We start from the raw sequence: 20,539 nt of genomic DNA on the forward strand, positions 1-20,539 counted from the left end.
AACAAAACAAATGAGTAGGTCAAACAGTTTCTAAAGAAGAATTCGTTCGGGGCGCCTGGGTGGTGCAGTCGGTTAAGCGTCCGACTTCAGCCAGGTCACGATCTCGCGGTCCGTGAGTTTGAGCCCCGCGTCGGGCTCTGGGCTGATGGCTCAGAGCCTGGAGCCTGTTTCCGATTCTGTGTCTCCCTCTCTCTCTGCCCCTCCCCCGTTCATGCTCTGTCTCTCTCTGTCCCAAAAATAAATAAACGTTGAAAAAAAAGAAGAAGAAGAATTCAATTCATTCCCATATTTGGGGGTAATTAGCATATTCAAGGTACTGAGGCCCTAGGAAAGCCTATGCATGACTTAGGTCACAGATTCTGCCACCAGTGAAAACAGCTGGGGTTACTACCAGGAGAAAAGAGCTCACGCAGATAGCAAAATCTCTTTGGGTATACAGAGTGTGATCGCGTGAGATTAGGAGAGGCAAGAGGCCAATCAGTCGAGTTTGTGCAGCGTAGACCTAGCTCATTTTGACTTCCTAAGCACTGTATTCATATCCTATCTGCCTGCTATGGACGGAATGTGTGTGGCCCCTGACTCATCACATGCTGAAGCACCGACCACCACTGTGAACGTGTTTAAAATCAAGGACAATTAATGGGGTTGAAAGGCACAGCATAGGGAATACGGTCAACGGTATTGTAAGAGCTACCCTTGCAGTGAGCATAGCGTGACGCATAGACTTCTCAAATCATGACGTTGTACATCTCAGACTAACGTGATACTGCGTCAACTGTATGCCGATTAAAAAAAAAAAAAATCAGGGACAATTACCAAATAACCAAATGGACAAAAATACTATGCAAGGCTTTCAGAAGATGGAGAGATTATTTCCAGCTGGGGTAACTGGGGACTGTGATAGGAGACAAGTGTGAGCCAGGTTACTTACCAACAGACGGAAGGTAAAGAAAAGGGGGCTAGAGAATCTGGACCTTTTGCATTGTGCCTACTCCTCGCAGAAGTACGTTCACCTCATGTAGACCTCAGTGCGTCTGATGTTCAAATAATCTTGCGTAGAGTTCCATACAACATACCTCTTTGAATAATGAAAGGGCTTATTTCTTGACTTTTGAGAGAGACAGAGCTCAAGCAGGGGAGGGGCAGAGAGAGAGGAAGACACAGTTTTCGAAGAGAGTGATATACACGGAATAGCAGCCTTTAGAGCTGTCTGCGAGCCTAATCAGGAAATCGTGCCCACACACTCCACAAATTTCTCCATCACACCGAGTTGTCACTCCCATCGTGAATTCTATCAAGAGGGTGTTCTTTGTTGGTTAGGTCTGAGCTCTGTTTGGTCTTGAATACATCTTTGATATGGTGAGGATCACTGATCCGTCCCTCCGAGCCAATATATTGGAGAGCAAAACTGAGGTAGGCTTATTATACCAGGCATGAAACGAGGACTCCTATAATAGATGGGATTATTGGAAATTCTGCAGAAGAAAGGAAGAAGAGGAAGAGAAAGAAATATTGGAAATAGGAAGGCAAAAGTGAATTTATTTCAAGAGGTTAGGATGGCCTCCCTTGCGAAAAGAGAAGGATCGAGTCTCAGACGGTCGAATGCATTGATTAGTTGACAAATTATTTTAGTATCTTTCTTCTATGTCAGGTATAAGTACTAAGAAATAATTTTCAAAGCTATGGAAGTCCTAGAATACAAAGCAGACGATACCTAGAGGTATGCTTGGCGGAAAAGCATTTGCATCAACCCCCGAAATGTGTTTACTAGATCCCTGACCACGGATCACGCCAGCTGCACCTTCCCGCTCCGCAGGACAGGTGAAGACATCTTTTTTTGTCACAGCCACAGAAAACCGCTGAGGGTTTTAAGTAGGACACAGACATTATCTCATTTGTGTTTCAGAGGATTCTCTCTGACTATAAAGACGAGAATGGCTTACAGGGGAAAAGGCCGACAGCCAGAGAGGTCAGCCAGGAGGAGGTGTTTGCTCTGAAGGAGAAAAAAGATGTTTGATTGTTGAAGGGAAAACAGTTTCTCTGCTCAACACTTCTGACACCAAATGTGTGTTTTTCACATCGAGCAATTCTCTGCAGACCCCAACGAGGTGTCCTACCATTTAATACCGTTTAATTCTGTCAGTACTGCGAGTTCGGGCGGACCCCACAGGAAAAGGGTTCAGTCCCCCAAGGCTGCCCAGTCTGGACGCCAATCACAAGTAGCGGGTCCCCAGGGTACCCACCGTTCTGTCCGACTTGGCTACGCATCAGGGGTTCCCATGACCTAGTCCTTAGTTTTGTTGCTATACTAGGAGCACTCAGAACACTCAAGGAAACGCTGTACTCACTATTATCCGTTTATCGTGAAGGATACAGACGGCTGACTTCCGGGAGGGGCTCGATCACAACGCTTCTGTCTCCAGAAGTTTGGGGTGCAGCACCCTCCAGAGATGCGGGTGCCTTCAGCAACCCGGAAGCCCCTCAACCCCTTCATGTATGGGTTTTTACAGAGGTTTCATTAGGCACAATTGATTAAATCCTTGGGCACTGGTGATTGATTCAATTTCCAACCCCTGTCTTCTTCCTGGAGGTATGGCCTGGGGCTGAAAGTCCAACCCCCAGATCTTGGGGTTGGTTTCCCTGGCAACCAGCCTCCAAGCCCCAAGGGGCACCCTATTAGCATACACTCAGGTGTGGTCAATGGGGGAGGGGCTTTTTATGAATAACAAAAGATGTTCTTCTCTCCTATTCTCCCATCTGGAAATTCCAAAGGTGTTAGGAGCTCAGCGCCAGGAACCAGGGAGATCATCCTGGACTAGGATGGACACGACACCCAATAAGTGTCCTTATAAACGACAGAAGAAGAGAAACAGACACAGGAGAAGCCACGGGAAGAGAGAGGCAGAGATGGGAGGGATGAGGCCACAGGCCAAGGGATCCCTGGAGCCCCCAGAAGTTGGGAGAGGCAGGAAGGACCCCCGCCACCAAACGTTGGGGGGAGCGGAGCCGCCCTGCCCAACCTGGATCTCAAACTTGGGGGCTCCAGAACTGAGAGACAGTAAGTTGTCCCCAGTTTGCAATCCTTTGCTAAAGCGGCCCTAGGAAATGAATACCATCTTGTAGTATGCTCAACGCTTTTTCCTCCATGTGTCACCGGTTTGGGGAATACATACACTCTGTTAGTTCTAGTTATTTAGTGAAAGAGTTGCTAATCAAAGCAAGAGTGGAAATGGAGCCCCCACCGGGCCTGTGGGCGAGATTTTTGCCCGGAAGTCTGAGCCCTTCTCCGCACACCTGAAATTTCACCACGGAAGAGAGGCAGGCTGCCTCCTGGCCACCCTGCGTGACCCTGTGGCTCCTAAACACAGGTGAAAGGTGACCTACTGGCAAGCCACAGCTCGTAAGAGCCTTCTGTGAGTGATTAAGCTTTACAGGTGGCTCCAATATGGATGTGTTGATAGATCTTACCAGTTCATTTTCCAAGAAGGTAAGAGGGATTTTAAAATCAATTCTAATAAAGGGAGAAAAAAAGTCTAATAAGTAATGGGTGTGATGGGAACATCATCAGGCACAATGCCTGCATGGATTTTATTGTTTTCTGAAAATCACAGCTATCAGAGCCAGAGTGAAAATATTATAAAATGCCAAGATGTGGATAATTAAGCAGTGAATTTTTTGAAAAGGAGAATGTCTTAATGGAATGAATCATTATGAATCTGGAGCCCAAAATATAGAATTATTTCGTCTGTTGAATATAATTATTTGGCTAAAATGTGAGAATTACCTTGCAGAAGAATGGTTCTCTGTGTGTGTGGTATGAGGACCATCAGCATGGGCCCCACCTGGGAATCTGTTAGAAATGCAGATTTGGGGGCCCCACCCCAGATCTACTGAACCACAAACTTGAGAGGGGCGCCCAGCCGTCCAGGTTTAACAAGCGCTCCTGTCGAGGCCCATGCAAACTTGTGTTATGGCATGCTAAACTGAAAACACGAAGCAACTTTACGGAAAATGTGACCCTTGTAGAAAAGGAACATAATTTTGCTTCTTCGATGCATCAAACCTATAACCTTCAAGTGGTTGATTAAAGAGACTGGCAATTCGGAAATGTGCATTTTCCTAAGAAACATAAAGATGAAACATTGGCTTCCAAACATGCATGAGGGTCCTGTTCCCAGACAGTGACACCAACTTGCTTCCAGAGCTCCATCCTGGGGGCCACAGAGCCTAGACCGAATATCTAGGTAACCGGAGAGGGCAGAAACTTCCAGAGAATCCCTGAAAAGTTTCCTGTGTGTTCCCTCTGGGTCCCTGGTAAAGAGTGATGGCAGGACATTCCATGTCGCCATGGTGCAATCTTATGTAGATTTCAGAAATGCTTTGCACACCCAGCTGTGTGTGTTACCTAAAACCTCTCGGGTTTCTTACGGATGACGCATGTAGCTGTAGTCAAAAACATGGACGTGAAATTAAATTCTCTCTTCGATAACGACTGGTTGCAGTCAGAGAATGAAATCTGTTTTCTTATCCGCTTGTGCCAAATAAAGCCACATTCAGCCGTGCTGGCTTTCCCTTTGGCTCACGTGGAAATCATACAGAATATGTGCCTGGGCGTGTTTGGGGAGTGCTTTGAAACAGGATGATCATAGAGCAGCAGGCAAATGGAAGTTCGATGTACTTTTCAGAGTCTGAGAGCAAATTAAAGAGGTACCTGAAAGGGTTAGGGCGATTCCACGGTAACTGGAACTCAAAAGTGAATTCTTTTCTTTGACTTTATTATGGCATAAGGATAAAATGAGGCGGACCTTGGAAATTTTGAACATTGGCATGTAGCTTGAAAAACAACGAAATTATATTTTTCAGCGATCTATAAATAACACAAATGTACCATCCTCTCTCTTGCACGTGGGTGTGTGCACGGGCATGCACGGTTTAGCAGTGTGGTGTTTATAATGTAATGTGTGTGATTTTGACCATTCTTGACATTTATATTCTGAAAAAGGATATAAATTGGAAATAAATTACATTTACACATCTATGTACACTCTTCAAATATGCAATCAAAATGAGAATATTTCCAGTGAGAGTAAGAAAAACAAAACTCTCTGTAATGTCAGAGGTGGAGAAGCCTTTTAAAATGTGGGTCAAAACACAGCAGAAGTAAGGATAGATTCTATTCCGGAGTGACTGCAACCCCACCCCAGGACACGATTTCTAGGCAGAGGGAGAGGAGACACGTCGGAGAAAGAGACGAATACATGTGCAAAAATTAAAGCAATCCCCAGGAGGGCAGAGAGAGAGAGGGAGAAAGAGAATCCCAAGCAGGCTCCACAATAAATGTGATGATCTATGAAGAACCCACAGCAAACATCACACTCAACAATGAAAAACAAAGTGTTTCCTGTAAGATCCAGTACAAGGCAAAAATGTGCACCGTAGCCACGTCTATTCGACACAGCTAGACTAGACTAGAAGTCTATTCGACTAGAAGTCCTAGCCAGAGCAAGTATACAAGAAAAGGGAATAAAAGGCACCGAAATTACAAAGGAGGAAGTAAAATCATCTGTTTGCAGATGACATGGTCATATAGGGGGGAAATCCTAAAGACTCCCCAACAAAAAAACTCTTAGAACTGATAAAGCCAGTAAAGTTGCAGGACGCACAATCAGCACACAAAAATCAGTGGCATTTCTACATACAAGTGATAAACTATCGAAAAAGGAAATTAAGAAGACCATCTCATTAGAAAAAGCAACAAAAACAGTGACATCCTTAGGAATACATTAACCAAAGAGGTGAAAGTTTGTGCGTTGGAAATTATAAAATATTGGTGAAGGAAATGAAAGATGACAGATAAACGGAAAGATACTCCTGTTCATGAACCACAATAATTAATATGGTTACATTCCACACAGTCCACAGAGATCTACAGACTCAAAACAATCGCAATCGAAATGCCAATGGCATTCTTTACAGAAATAGGAAAAACAACCCTAAAATTTATATGTAACCACAAAGACCCTGGGTGGCCAAAGAAGTTTTCCCCTGGAGAGAACGTAAGGAGAGGACACACCCCAGTTAGGAGGCCAGTGATGAAAAGCTCTGTGTCACTCCCGATACACTCTACAAACTGGTTCGACTTACTGTCTCCCAACAAGCCTGCTCCTTCGTGGACTACGGTTCATAATCCGTTACCGATGGCCTGAAATGATCCTTTGAAAGCCAGGACTTCCAGTGGGATGTGTCCAAGTGAAGGTAACACAAAAAGGCAACCTATTCGTCATCAATGGAAATGATTTCCCTAAAGAAGAACAAAATAAAGTCAAGACTCCACTGAAAATAGAATTGTTTCTAATCCAAGAATAAAAGTAATTACTCATAGGAATATTGAATTACAACAAATTTTGGCTTCCTAGGATAGGATGGCTCAGAGATAGAAATATTTCTAATGCTTTCGGTTTTTATCCCCCCTGATGTTTTCAAATGAATTGAACTGAATATTTTGTAAAGTTTCAATAAAATATCCTCACACGCCTGTCATTTCTTCAGATAAATTTGCAATATTTAACAAGGCTGGCATACAAACCTCCACTAATTCAAAACACACTCGATGAGTATAAGGGAAGGGACGGTAACATTTGGAGACAAATTTTTCTCATGCCATAAATGGGAAATAATTGGGATTTTGGAATTTTGTTTGGCAGATTTACATTAATCCTATTTTTATATTACAATACATGTCAATTAATTGGAAGGGAATTATCACTACTGTATCGTGAGTTGATATTTTGATTCTATGATTCTCTCAGTAGTATATCCTGAATTGTAATCAATAATGAATACTTCTTTTTTAAAAAATCTTTATTTGTTTATTTTGAGTGAGGGGCAGAGAGTGAGGAAGAGATTCCCAAGCAGTCTCCACACTGTCAGTGCAGAGCCTGATGCTGGTTTGTTCCCACAAAGTGGGAACAATGACCTGAGTGAGTGAGATAATGACCTGAGCTGAAATCAAGAGTCACTTAACCAACTAAGCCACCCAGGTGCTCCAATAATGACTACTTCTTGATATTTAATGTATAGCACATTTATTTATAAGTTTTTTCAAAAGGAAAAAAATATACACATGTCGAATTAGAACATGGCATTTATCTTCCAGGAATTTATAATATACCTTTTTGATTTCAATTATTTTACTTTTCAGATGTGTGTGTGTGTGTGTATACTTAAGCAGTTTTAAAGGTGTTATTAAGTAGAAGGTAAGCGGAGAACATTGTGTAGGTGCATAAATCATATGGAAACTTCCAAAGAAGAAATCATAGGTTCTGAGATCTCCACACCCTGTGTATGTGAATATCTATGTAACATGTACATATATGACTATGACATCATGTATTCCTTGACATACTATATATGTATTCTATTGCCTGTTTCTCTGTAGAACCCAGATTACTCCAACGATCTTTGCTCTTTCTCCTTGAGATAATTTGAAAAATTTCAGAATATTCTTTTTTTTTTTTTAACATTTATTTACTTTTGAGAGAGAGACAGAGAGACAGAGAGAGAGACAGAGCACAAGCAGGGGAGGGGCAGAGAGAGAGGGATGCACGGAATCGGAAGCAGACTCCAGGCTCTGAGCTGTCAGCACAGAGCTCGACGCTGGGCTCAAATTCAGGGACCGTGAGATCATGACCTGAGCTGAAGTCAGATGCCTAACTGACTGAGCCACCTAGGCGCCCCAGAAATGTTTAAGTATAATGAAGTAGTTTCTTAGTAGAAGTGGAAACAAAACCCAACCATTTCGTTACCTTTTCCTATTGCTGACTTACTACTGACGATGCAATTACCTAAGCAGCTATAAGGAAGTAATTCATCATAAACCAGCAGGTCAAGAGTAGTAAGCATGTGTGTGATTTCGGAGAAAAAGATTTTGTGGTTGTCTGTTAGTAACAGCTTCAATTCAAGTGAGACGGAATTTGGCTTGTGAGACTGACAACAATGCCAGCTCAGTTCATGTTCCAGTGCTGTTGTGTGTCTGGCAGTTGGATGCAGACATGGAGAAGAATGGACCCCAGCCCTCCAGCACGCATGGGGTCATCCAGAAGGAGACACGCACGCAGCGGCCAGGTTGTAAGGAAAAGAGCAAACGAATGACTGCACCTCATAGTTGTTCACCCCAAACCATGCCTTTCCTTGATGGGTGTCCGTGTTCTGAATCTGCACCCCACGTAAGGCTCCTTTGGTTGGAAATGGTTCCACTAGAACTATCCCAGCTTCATCTTTTTCCTTTCTTTCTCCTTAGAGAGGAAAGATGAGTTTTATTTGGCTTCAACAATGTCCAAAAAGAAACTGGAGATACTTTAGTATTTCCACAATAAATGATGTTCCTCTTTCTCTTAATGACTCCCTTCTTAAGAAACAAGGAAGCTAAAAAAAAAAAAAAAAGATCCTATAGGGTAGTCTGGCAATTCTCTACCTCGGGGTGAGTTCGTCTGCCCAGAGGGCACTTGACAATGTCTGGAGACCTTTTAGGTTGTCACAACACAGGGAGGATGTTACCATTGGCACCTGGTGGGTCGAGACCAGGGATGCTGCTCAATGACCCACAATGCACAGGGCAGTTCCCACAAACAAGAATGATCCAACCTCAATGTCAATAGTGTTGAGGTTGATACACTGTGCTGGACCCCACTCTCCATCATATTGACTCCTAGTGGAGGGAGCATCACAACAGAATCCACATAGCCATGGACCAGCATAACATCGTCACTTGTCATAAATCTAACATGAAGTTGGGGTTCTTGCAATTCCCAGAATGCCTAATACATTTCTGTATGCATGATTTCATTTCATTTCATTTATTTCAATATATTTCATTTATTTTTGTTTTGTTTTAATGAACCGTTAAAAAGCCTCCATCATGTGCCAGGAGCTGAGGGCACGAAGGGAAATACCATGCTCGCGAGATGCTCGAAGTCTGGTAGAGGAAGTAAACACGTAGCCACACGCACTGCCTTGATCACAGGCAGTCCAGGCTCTGTGAAGCCAGTGCCAAGTCACTAATCCTCCAGAGGAAGCTTGCACGGCTTCAGAAAGTTGGTGCATTGGTTGTAGCCGTGAGGAAGAGGTGCATGCCGGTCCACTGGATGGAAAAGGAGAAAGGAGGGGAGCGGGATAGCAAATGGAAACCCTCTGGGTCAAGGAAGAGCCAGTGTCTTTTGAGACAAGAAAAAACCAAGTGTGGTTGAAATGAACTGGAGGTCATTCCCAGCAGGATGGGGAGATTAAACACAGGGTCTCTTGTCACGGTTTTAAATGTGATTGGCACTTTGGGAAGTTCACACCGTGACTGAAGACACCCCTTTCAAAAAGGGTGTCAGTGACAGAATGACAAGTGTCAAAGCAAACATGTTTTTTTTTGTCTCTTATTATTTTGCAATAATAGAGTTGGCCTCTCTGCATTTTTGGATACCTTGCAAATATCTCCTTAATTTACATTTGATTTTCTTTATTTTTGTGACTTCAAAAGAGTAAGATGCCAACAGCCTTCCGGTGGTGTCTCACAAGCAGAGTGACGGCTTTTGGAAATGTGTGTTGCCTTTTGGACCCCTGACGGTTTGGGGGGCAGGGTGCATGGTGGAGAGGGGCTCAAACAGGAAGCGGATGTCAGCACAGAGCAAGCTGGAGAAGCTGGTTGGCTCACATCTGCATATGGAGGCTCTCCGCTAAGACTCTGGCTCAGCTGCGTGTGTGGTGGATTAGTGATCTCTAGGTTTCCTGAAACAATGCTTGGCTCCTTTGTTGAGTTTCTTGCATTTTGCACCCCCCACCATCCCTACTGCTTTGACTCAGCAGCCCGTCTTCAGCTCTTCCCGAGTTTTGCATCTGAGCGTGCTCTGTCCCTCTCTGCATTCCACGGCATGCTGCTACCCGAGTAGTTTCCAAAAAACCATCTCTAGGTGACTCTGAGGAGTGCCTGAAAAATGAGTGACTGAGAAGGAGGAAACCAAGCCAAACAGAAAAAAGAAACGTCTGAACTTCCAGGCAGGCAGGGCACTCCCGCCACAATCTGGCGCGTGCAGCCCCACTCCATCTGGCCACCATGCCTACACCTGCCACTAGCTCTGCCCAGCCAGCCACTCTGCCCCCTTATCAAAGGTTCCCCCGCATCTGTCTCCCCAGCCTCTGTGCCCAGTCACACCTGGGAGAGCTGATGGTCCACTGTCCGACATCTATACGTAGGGAAATACGTGACCGGATTAAGGCTCGTGACAAGTGACCTAAATCTAATGGAGCTGTCACATAGCCTAATCCAATGCTATCCCTACTCAACTGCATTCTCAGCCTTTCCATTTGTCATTTACTTAGCAGAACTGACAGATGCCACTGAGACCTAACAGCTAATAGGAATGACTGTCGCCAGAAAGGCCACACGCACATTTATTGCAATTGATGTTCATGCCACTGAAATGCGGGACACTTTAATTCTTTAATTTTTCATTCGCCCGTCCTGTGACGGAGCTACACGGATATTTAATGCTCTATCGTAAAGCCCTGTTTTCAGAGAGCAGACAGGAAGCGGATGCTTGAAGATGACTGGGTTGTAAAGGTGAGTGTAGGAGAGGCACCTGATTGACAACGTGATGCTCTAGTAATTGTAATGGTGTTTTGTCTTTCTCCAGTATCATTCTTCACAGAACTCACAGTAGTCCGAAGTGATCTTTTCATGGCTTGGTAAATTCCTGCAAATGAGTCCAAAATTGTATCCTGAGATTTACCGAATCGTTATTACCAACAATGTGGTTTTAAAATCATGAGATATATGTGTTGTATATTACATGCTCAAATATTCATGGTGTAGATATGAGTTGGATAGTGTTACATACAGATAGATATAGATAGGGAGACAGATAATGGATGATGAATGGATGGATGGATAGATAGTAAATATATAGATGATAGATTGATGATGGATGGATGATGGATGGATGGATAGATAGGTAGATGGATAGATAGATAGATAGATAGATAGAGGATAGATAATGGATGGATTGATCAATAGGTAGAGGGACAGATGGACAGACAGATGATAGGGAGATGGAGAGATGGATGGATAGATGCATAGATACATAGACACAGAGACAGATGATAGCTCAGTGGGATGGTAATGTGCTGGAGAAGGTAAAGCAAAAATATATCAATGGAAATATAAAAAGCTATAGAAATATTAGGATGTGCCACTTTCCTTAGCATTGTTTTAAATACATTCTTGGTAAATTTTTAACCTGGACGTCAGAACATCTAATACACAACAATAACTGACAGTCACAGGAACAAGTATAAGATACTGCTAATTCCTAAGACATCCCCAGAGTTGTCACAGAAATATTAAATTATTAATTAATTCAGGACAAATGTGAGATTAATTTTCATTTCTTTTTTTTTAAATTATGTTAAATGTGTATTTATTTTTGAGAGTGAGAGAGAGAGAGACACAGTGTGAGCAGGGGAGGGGCAGGGAGAGAGGGAGACACAGAATCTAAAGCAGGCTCCAGGCTCTGAGCCATCAGCACAGAGCCCAACGTGGGGCTCAAACTCAAGAACCATGAGATCATGACCTGAGCTGAAGTCGGATGCCTAACTGACTGAGCCACCCAGGTGCCCCAAATTTTTGTTTCTAATCCAGTAATGAATTGGTATTTATTTCGGGGAAAAACATCCCAAAAGCTGTTAGCTTTTGTTTGGCTCTAATAAGAGGGCAGTATTGGGTAAAAATGTGGAAAAACAAGAAGAAATGAAGGAAGTTGACTTAGACGCATTTTACTTAATTTTTCCACTTTCACTTGTTTTTACTTAAAGTAAAAGGAATGCACATATACTGGGGGCGGTTCTCAAAGAGAAAGAGGGATATGCGATGAAGAGGAGAAGATGGGCATAACCCAGACCGACCATATTTTACTACCCATTGTGTATTGGTCTTGTGCATACACATTTGTGTGTATGCCTATGTATGTATTACATATGTATGCATATAATAGCTATTACATACAGGTCAGAGCTGTGTATATATGGACAGTGTATAAAGTTCACAGGGAATGAATGTGAGACATTTCAACATTTTTCTAAGAAAGCAGGAACCTATAATGTTATATGTTCCCTATTATACAATTTAAATTATATTTACATATATATAACTACTGAATTCTCTTATTTTTAACAGCTTTTCGGATTATAGTCTTAATGTGTTCAAGATACGCACTCACATCTGCAAGCGTCTGTGTTTCCTCCTTCCTAATTTTTGTTCCATATATCTCTGTTCTGTCTAATGTAATGGACTGGTAATTTCAGGGCAACATCAAATCATAACGATGACAGTGGGCATCCTTACCTTTCACTGACTTAAATAGGAATTTTTCTAATGTTTCCACATGAATTAAAGCTGGTTCACCGCTGAAAATACTTATTTTTTTCATTATAAAATTATCAGTCCCTATTTATTACCCATTTTAGTCAGACTTGGCACTGAGTTTTACCAGATCCATTTTGGCACATATGGATCATGAGGCTTATCATGTGATTTATCCATCATGATTTATCCATGAGGCTTACCATGTGATTTATCATCATGGTGCCTGGCATTAATAGGTATTGAGCCATTCTTGTATTTTATGGGATGAACCAATTTGGAGACTCATAATAATTTGGAAATTCAATAATATTACAAGGCATTCATCCTTTAGCGATGGGTGTCAAAGCTGGCCAGAGGCTCTGATATTACTATTATCAGATATCGATGATCACTAGACATTTATTTATCTAAAAACAGGTGCAGGGAAAGAACAGGACAGACTCTGCTCCTCACCTAACAGCGCCTAGAGACTAGCTTTTCTCTGTCACTTTGCTCATCAGCAAAGACATTTTGTTTTTATTCCTACTCTAAAATCGCTCTCAATTTTTTTTATTGAGGGCTTTTAATCGAATAAAATTAATTACATTTAATCTGAATGAAAAGGGAGGGGTAGCCCCCAAACACATTTTGAGCACATTTATTTGAGAACTTTGGAAATTTATGCTTATTTGGAGACAAAAGCCTAATTTTTGGTTAATCTAAACACAACAAAATGGAATCGTTGCAGTCATGAGAACAGTGATTTTATGTGCACATTCCTGCCACACATTCCCCCAGGTTTGATCATATTTCCCTTTAATGTGTCAGGGAACATAGTCTGAAATATCGAATTTAATCCATTTAGTTTTGAGAATTAAAAAAAAAAAGCTTTATGGACTTTTCTAATACAAACTATAAATGGATATTCTCAGTGAACTTATCATCCAGTGGAGAGAGACCAGTACTTAAAGAGAGCCATGCAGGGGCACCCGGGTGGCTCAGTAGGTTGAGCGTCTAACTCTTGGTTTCGGCTCAGGTCGTGATCTCACAGTTCATGGGTTTGAGCCCTGCGTGGGGCTCTGTGCCGATAGCATGCAGTCTGCTCGTGATTCTCTCTCTCCCTCTTTCTCTGCCTATCTCTCTTCCAGAATACATAAAGTTAAAAAAAAAACACCATGCAAATAAATAATCAACCGTACTGTGGACAAATGTGATTCAGAAAAATATGTAGAGGTGACACTTCAGTTTAAACCCAGAGATCAGCCTTCCTTAGCAATAGCATGAAATAATTGGACAGAGTAAAGTTTCAATTACGCTTTTAGTATATAGCCTTAGTTCAATGGCCCAGATAACAAGCAAGTGAAAATAATGTAATACAGCAGAACTGTTTATTCTTCTCCCCCAAATTGTCCTTTTCTGCTGCATATGCTTATGAAATATACAAGGCTTATTCATCCTGTTGCTCAGTCAGTCATGTAATAATTTCTCATTCAGTTCTGCATTTGTTCACCTAGCTTATCGAGGGCAAGGAAATGTATCCAATGCCGGGAATACAGGGATGAGACCAGTGTTTTCTCTGAGTGTCTATTCCAAACACTGGATTAAAGTATTCTGAGTCTATCTGATGAATGGAAAATGTGGGTGTGTGGAATATGCTTTAAGAGCAAGAGGCCCAAATACATTGTGTAAGAAATAAGGTCTTTAGAGCACGTCAGAGTCAAGGGACAAAGAACATGGAGAACGTGCTCTACTAACATGTATTTTCTGTTCGGTATTGAACAGTTCTGAGTGTGAAGGTCTACTTTAACCCTTTGAAGTAGTATTGAAAGTCCTGCAACACTAAAGTGCTCTTTACATTCACGTGGAAGCCCAGCAGTGGAAGTTGGGACACATCTCTAAACGGTCCTATGATGCATCATTACACTGAAAGTTGGGACACATCTCTAAATGGTCCTACGACGCATCGTTCATGCTTACCAGTCAACTGTTAGCTTTGTACAACTTTGGCCTTCACTTTTTAGAGGTAGTTTTTAAAAAGGAATGGTGGTATATTTTTACCTACAGAAAGTTCACTTTGTAAGAGTAAACTGGTTTCTAGCATAAGTATTTCATCGGAAAGTCGCTGAAAGAAGATGAAGAGCACAGTAAACGAATGGTCCCCACGCTTTACGCCAGCATCTCTAGATGCCTTTTTTTTTTTAACGCTGTTATTTGAAAAATATGTTTGAGACCAGCTGTACTTTTTTGGTGAATTCCTCCAAGGCTCCCTTACTGAGCACCACACTGACTGAGGGCACAAAGGAAGCTCATGTTCTGGGCAGAGATGCAGGATGGATGGGTCCTTGGAAAAAGTGGCTTCCACTCAGCCAACTGAGCTGTTCCTGTTCTCTCTGGTTCCAACCCTGAACGGTGCCACCTGCTGTTTCTCTAGCTGGTTCATTCCCACCCCCCACCCGCCAACAAGAAACTTCACATCTAGAAATACAGAGCATCCTCTCAAATGTGACTGGGGTTATCGGTGGAATTGTGTGAAATCAGCTTGCCTTTGAAACTTAGGTGGGTACTACTAAAATATTTCCTCCTGAAAAGTATCCAACCTCATTTTAATTGGATTAAGTAACAAATCAAATGAAGGGAAAAAATGTTCTGCTAATTAGCAGTCCTGTTGCCAGTATCCTTCTTAAGCCTCTGAGAGATCAGACCAAACTGTGCTTCTAATAATCATTTTCAACACATACAGGATGATTTTAGCCTATTTTCTGAGGCATTCTTTGCTTTAAGCAGTTCAGAGAACACCATCAGGTTTCCAGGGGGTTATTCATTCTTTCTGTAGCTTTTCATGTCCAATGGGGTAAGCCCCAACTCAGTGTTTAAGGCAACATGACTGGCATTATTTATCTATTATAGGGGACTTTTATCCTCAAAATTTGTGAAGTCTGTGATATACAAGCATGACTTAACTATGCATTGATGGAGGTTTCCTTTATTATGTTTATTTATTTTTTTTTTTAATTTTTTTTTTCAACGTTTATTTATTTTTGGGACAGAGAGAGACAGAGCATGAACGGGGGAGGGGCAGAGAGAGAGGGAGACACAGAATCAGAAACAGGCTCCAGGCTCTGAGCCATCAGCCCAGAGCCCGACGCGGGGCTCGAACCCACAGACGGCGAGATCATGACCTGGCTGAAGTCGGACGCTTAACCGACTGCGCCACCCAGGCGCCCCTATTATGTTTATTTTTAAGAGACAGAGAGAGAAAGAGAGAGAGCGAGCCAGTTGGGGAGGGGCAGAGAGAGAGGGAGAATCTGAAGCAGGCCCCAGGCTGCAAACTGTCAGCACAGAGCCTGACACGGGGCTCGAACTCATGAACTGTGAGATCGTGACCTGAGTCAAATTCGGATGCTTAACTGACTGAGCCACCAAGGCACCCCAAAAATAAAATATTAAAAAAAAACCTAAGATACTACAAAAACAGAAAGAATATCCAAACAGCTGAACCCACACACAGACACATATATACATACATATGCAATATTTTTATATTTTAAATATACATTTATATATTAAAAATCTGTTGATTTGTGTGTTTTATGCATATATATTATATATCTATTAATACATAATATAGTCATATTATATATCTCTGTTCAAATGTGATTTTCCTTCATGTTGGTTCTTGGATGCATATTATAGATATAATATATTATATTACATATATTATATGATATATCATATATGTATTTTTATATATACATGTTTGTAGATAGGTAGATATGCACAAAAGTGCTCAACTTGGTTAGTTTCAGGAAAATTAAAACTATTACGTACCAGAACAACTAAATTACTATATCCGTGGAAAATCTGGCAATATGAAATGAAGTTACAATGTAGAGTAATTGGAAATCCACAAATGTCTGCTGACCCCCAAGCATATTTTAAAGCAGAAATTCTCAAAATACAGCAAGTGTTCTCTGTCATCAAGACCTGAAAAGAATCCAACCCACCACATCTTTATAAAACCAACCACGAGGGTGTCTCAGCACATTTGGTATTTCTTCCCATAGAGATGCTATCGCTCAGATCCAGAATTGTGTTCAGATCTAATCATCCCTACCTAAACCCAATCACTGGCTGCCATTTAAACTAATTTGCTCTGCATTAAAACTTCATAGAGAAGAGAATTTTCCTCTTGATAATCTGCATCACAAGATAGTAAATTAAGCTTCTGCAGAACAATATCTATTTCATCCATTAAGTATATTTACAACATTAGTGTAGTGTAGTCTTGGATATTGTAAAAGGGAAATAGGCATCTGGGAGGGCCAAATTCAAAAGCATTGCCTATTATACATTTTACATTTTTACCAATCTCCTAGGTGAAAGCTATTTAAAATTATACTTCTAGTTTATCTGCCTGTGACTTCTAATGAGGTAAAGTACTCTATTTCTAGTTACTTCCTTTCTGTATAGTCTTCAAATATTGTTATCGTTTTTCTTTTTTTTTTAAGTTTATTTACTTAAAAATCTTTTTTTACATTTATTCATTTTTGAGAGAGAGAGGGGAGGAGTGGGGGGGGGGGGGACACAGAATCCGAAGAAGGCTCCAAGCTCTGAGCAGTGAGCACAGAGCCGGACGCGGGGCTTGAACTCATGACCGCAAAATCATGACTGGAGCCAAAGTTGGATGCTTAACTGAGCCACCCAGGCGCCCTTTATTTATTTATTTTTGAGAGAGAAACAGCAAGTGATAGAGGGGCAGAGAGAGAGAGAGAGAGAGAGAGAGAGAATCCCACAGGCTCCACACTGTCAGTGCAGAGCCCAGCGTGGGGCTTGAACACACCCACCGTGAGATCATGACCTGAGCTGGAGTCAAGAGTCAGATGCTTAACCGACTGAGCCACCCAGGTGACTCATCATTTTTCTTACTTGAGCACTTTTGAGCTGCTGGTATTTGTTGATTTACAACAGAAAGGGATAAATGAAGTATCTTAACTTTTTTTCTCAGATATGTGTGAGGATCCAGATTGGTCCTTATGTAGTTAGTTTTATACTCAGTGTTCAACTCTACACTGACCTTAACTATTGTTAGTATAAAGACCTTCTCAACACAGGTTAAAGATGAACCTTCCTTTATATTTTCTTTTCATTGGCTTCCTATTTCTTCACTCCTTAAACAAGATTTTTATCCTCCCTGGAAACATCTGGTGTTTGGCACTGAGTGGTGATCTGTCTTTTCCCTCCTTCTTTGTCGCCCCTTGGAGTTACTGCCTTTGTATTTTAAATTGTCACAAATACAGGGCCACACGCACCCCCACAGACCCCTGGGGTTTCTTTCTGGGCCTGTGATCTTAATAACTGATGCTGTTTTCTGTTCCTGTTCAACGCTGCCTATGTTCTTTTGTTCAATTCTTGGGACATTTGCCTCGATTTGTAAACACGTTAACAGCAAGCGTTTAACTGAACTCTGATTCACATATTTGGCCTGAGCCTGTTTCCACCTAATTTCCTTCCCTGAGCTCCTTTTCAGGTGACTGTCTGGGTTGTTGGGACTTTGGTGTTAAATACATTGTCTTTGGGGAGGGCAGAGAGCGGGTTGTTTTTCGTGCTCGTGCTGCTGCCTCTTGAATGTCCCCCAGGCATGAGCTAGGTGCTGGCTGCTTCCCTCAGATTTTCGGAGATCCTTGTCCTCTGTTCAGCTCTGGGCTATGCCGCACGGCTACACTTTCTTCATGTGGTGCCAGAATGTCTCCAGGAATTTTCTGTGGCCCTGGGCAAGTCCTTTTCATCTGGAGCTGGAAGGCTGTCTTTAAGGAAAGTTTTCTTCTCCCTTCTGTATTTCTGTGCCGTCTGGTTTGGAGTTTTGTTTTGTTTTGTTTTTTCCAGGACTCCGTTAGGAAAATTCTTTTTAGGGGCACCTGGGTGTCTCAGCCGGTTGAGCATCCAAATCTTGGTTTTGGCTCAGGTTGGGATCTCACGGTTCATGGGTTCGAGCCTCACATCAGGCTCTGTGCTGACAGCGTTGAGCCTGCTTGAGATTCTCTCTCTCTCTCTCTCTCTCTCTCTCTCTCTGTCCCTCTCCTGCTCATGCTCTCTCTCTAAAAATTATTTAACCTAAAAAATAAAAAGAAAATCTTTTGTTTGAGTATAGTTGACATACCATGTTCCCTCAGTGTCAGGTGATCCTACAAGTCTATGCGTCACATATGCTCCCCACATATGCTCCCCACGGTATGTCACCACACCGTGCAATTACAGGGCCGTTGGCTGTATTCCCTGGGTGGTACCTTTTATTTCCATGACTTGTGCATTCCGTAAGTGGAAGCCTGTATCTCCCACACATCTTCCCCCATTCTCCCTACCCCCCACCCCCTCCCTTCTGGCAGCCAGCAGTTAGTTCTGTGCAATTACAAATGTGGTTACTATGCTTCTTGTCTGTTTATCCATTTGGCTTGTTTTTCGACTCCACATAAGTCTGAAGTCATATGGTTATCTGTCTTCCTCTGTCTGACTTCTCTCACTTAGCATTATACTCTCTAGACCCATCCATGTTGTTGCAAATGACACCACCTCATGCTTTTTTATGGCTGCGTTGTATTCCACTGTGGTTTTTGTGTGTGTGTGTGTGTGTGTGTGTGTGCACGTGCACACCACACCTTCTTTATCCATTCATCTATGGATGGACACTTCCATACCTTGGCTATTGTAGATAATGCTCCTATAAACTATAAACATAGGAGTGCATAGATCTTTTCAATTTAGTGTTGTCATTATCTTTGGGCAAATACCCACTGGGGAAGTGCTGGGTCACACAGTGTTTCTATTTTTAAATTTTTGAGGCGCATCTGTGATGTCTTCTACAGCGGCCGCACCAGTTTGCCTTCCCACCGGAAGCTAGAGTTCCTCTTTATATCTCAGTGGGAATTCTGAGTGTGCCATCCACCTGTATTTTCATTCATCCTCCTTTTCAGCCTGCTCATCCATTTTTCCACGTCCTTGAGTTGCTGTCATTCCTCACAATTGTTCTTTTTCTTCAGCAATTCAGTTTTCTTCACTACACAGCCTGCTGTTCATTATCTCCATTGCCGTTTCATTTGGTTTTCCTTTTTCGTCTCTGTTCAACTTCTGACCTCAGTCTGCTTCTCCCTGGATTCCTTTCTCTAATTTATAGATGTACTTTCCTACTGAATAGTGTGCGTGTTTAGATAGGCCAAGATTCCTCAAGAGTTACTCTTGTTTCTTTCAATAAGTTTTGGTGTATAGAGACCTCCCTTTGAGTGACAGATGTTCTACAATTTCAATTATTAGTTGGTGAATTTGAGTGGGCTTCTAGGGCTGTGATGTCTAAGTTCATACTGATATCCTAACCTGAAATCTCCAAATAAATTTTTAACACAATGGGGATCAATCACATCATATATATCTCTTTATAGTCTGCTTTCTTTTTTTTTCTTTTTAAGATTTTCCTTTTAAATATTACCACCCCCTAATGTGGGGCTCAAACCCACAATCCTAAGATCAAGAGTCACATGCTACACGGACTGAGCCAGCCAGGCACCCCAATATTCTGCTTTCTTTACATAACATCATATTGTAAGCATTGTTTTTTCCACTGACTACATTACATAATATATGATTATGCTCCTTAGTTCATTTACATCATCTCACAAATTCAGATTGCTTCTAATATTCAGGTTTTAGAAACAATATGATACTGACTGTACATGGGCGCAAATCTCTCAGTACATTATCTGACAGCTTCTGTATTTTTTATTTATTTTTTTGACAGCTCCTTTAAAAAATATTCCTGAAATTGACATTACTTGGTTACAACTTATGAAAGCATAAAGAGTCAAAACCAATAACCAACTGCCTTGCAGGAATATTCCAACATGTTTCCAATTCTTCTAAAAGTGTATGAGAGGTCAATTTGTTAGCTAAAAATAGTTAGGTATTTTTTTTACTATTAACACAGGAAGTCGTTTCTCATGCTTAACAGCCGTCTGCTTTTTCTCTTTCTTCTTTCTTTCTTTCTATCTTTCTTTCTTTCTTTCTTTCTTTCTTTCTTTCTTTCTTTCTTCTTTCTTTCTTTCTTTCTCTTTCATAATTTGTGTTGCTTGACGGCTGTCTTGTTCTGGTATTATGTATTCTCTACTT

The 20,539-nt window shown here is 41.7% G+C and overlaps 1 long non-coding RNA gene across 1 annotated transcript in view; it reads right to left on the reverse strand.

The window, feature by feature from the left end:
- The window catches only part of LOC123594066, a 491,068-nt gene that overhangs the window by 184,997 nt on the left and 285,532 nt on the right, over positions 1 to 20,539 (reverse strand). Inside the window, exon 3 of the long non-coding RNA XR_006710656.1 lies at positions 6,145 to 6,301. This is a non-coding gene — a long non-coding RNA (uncharacterized LOC123594066). The remainder of the gene's footprint in view (positions 1 to 6,144; positions 6,302 to 20,539) is intronic.

Source organism: Leopardus geoffroyi, chromosome X, assembly GCF_018350155.1.
Source record: "Leopardus geoffroyi isolate Oge1 chromosome X, O.geoffroyi_Oge1_pat1.0, whole genome shotgun sequence".
NCBI classification, from domain to species: Eukaryota; Metazoa; Chordata; class Mammalia; order Carnivora; family Felidae; genus Leopardus; species Leopardus geoffroyi.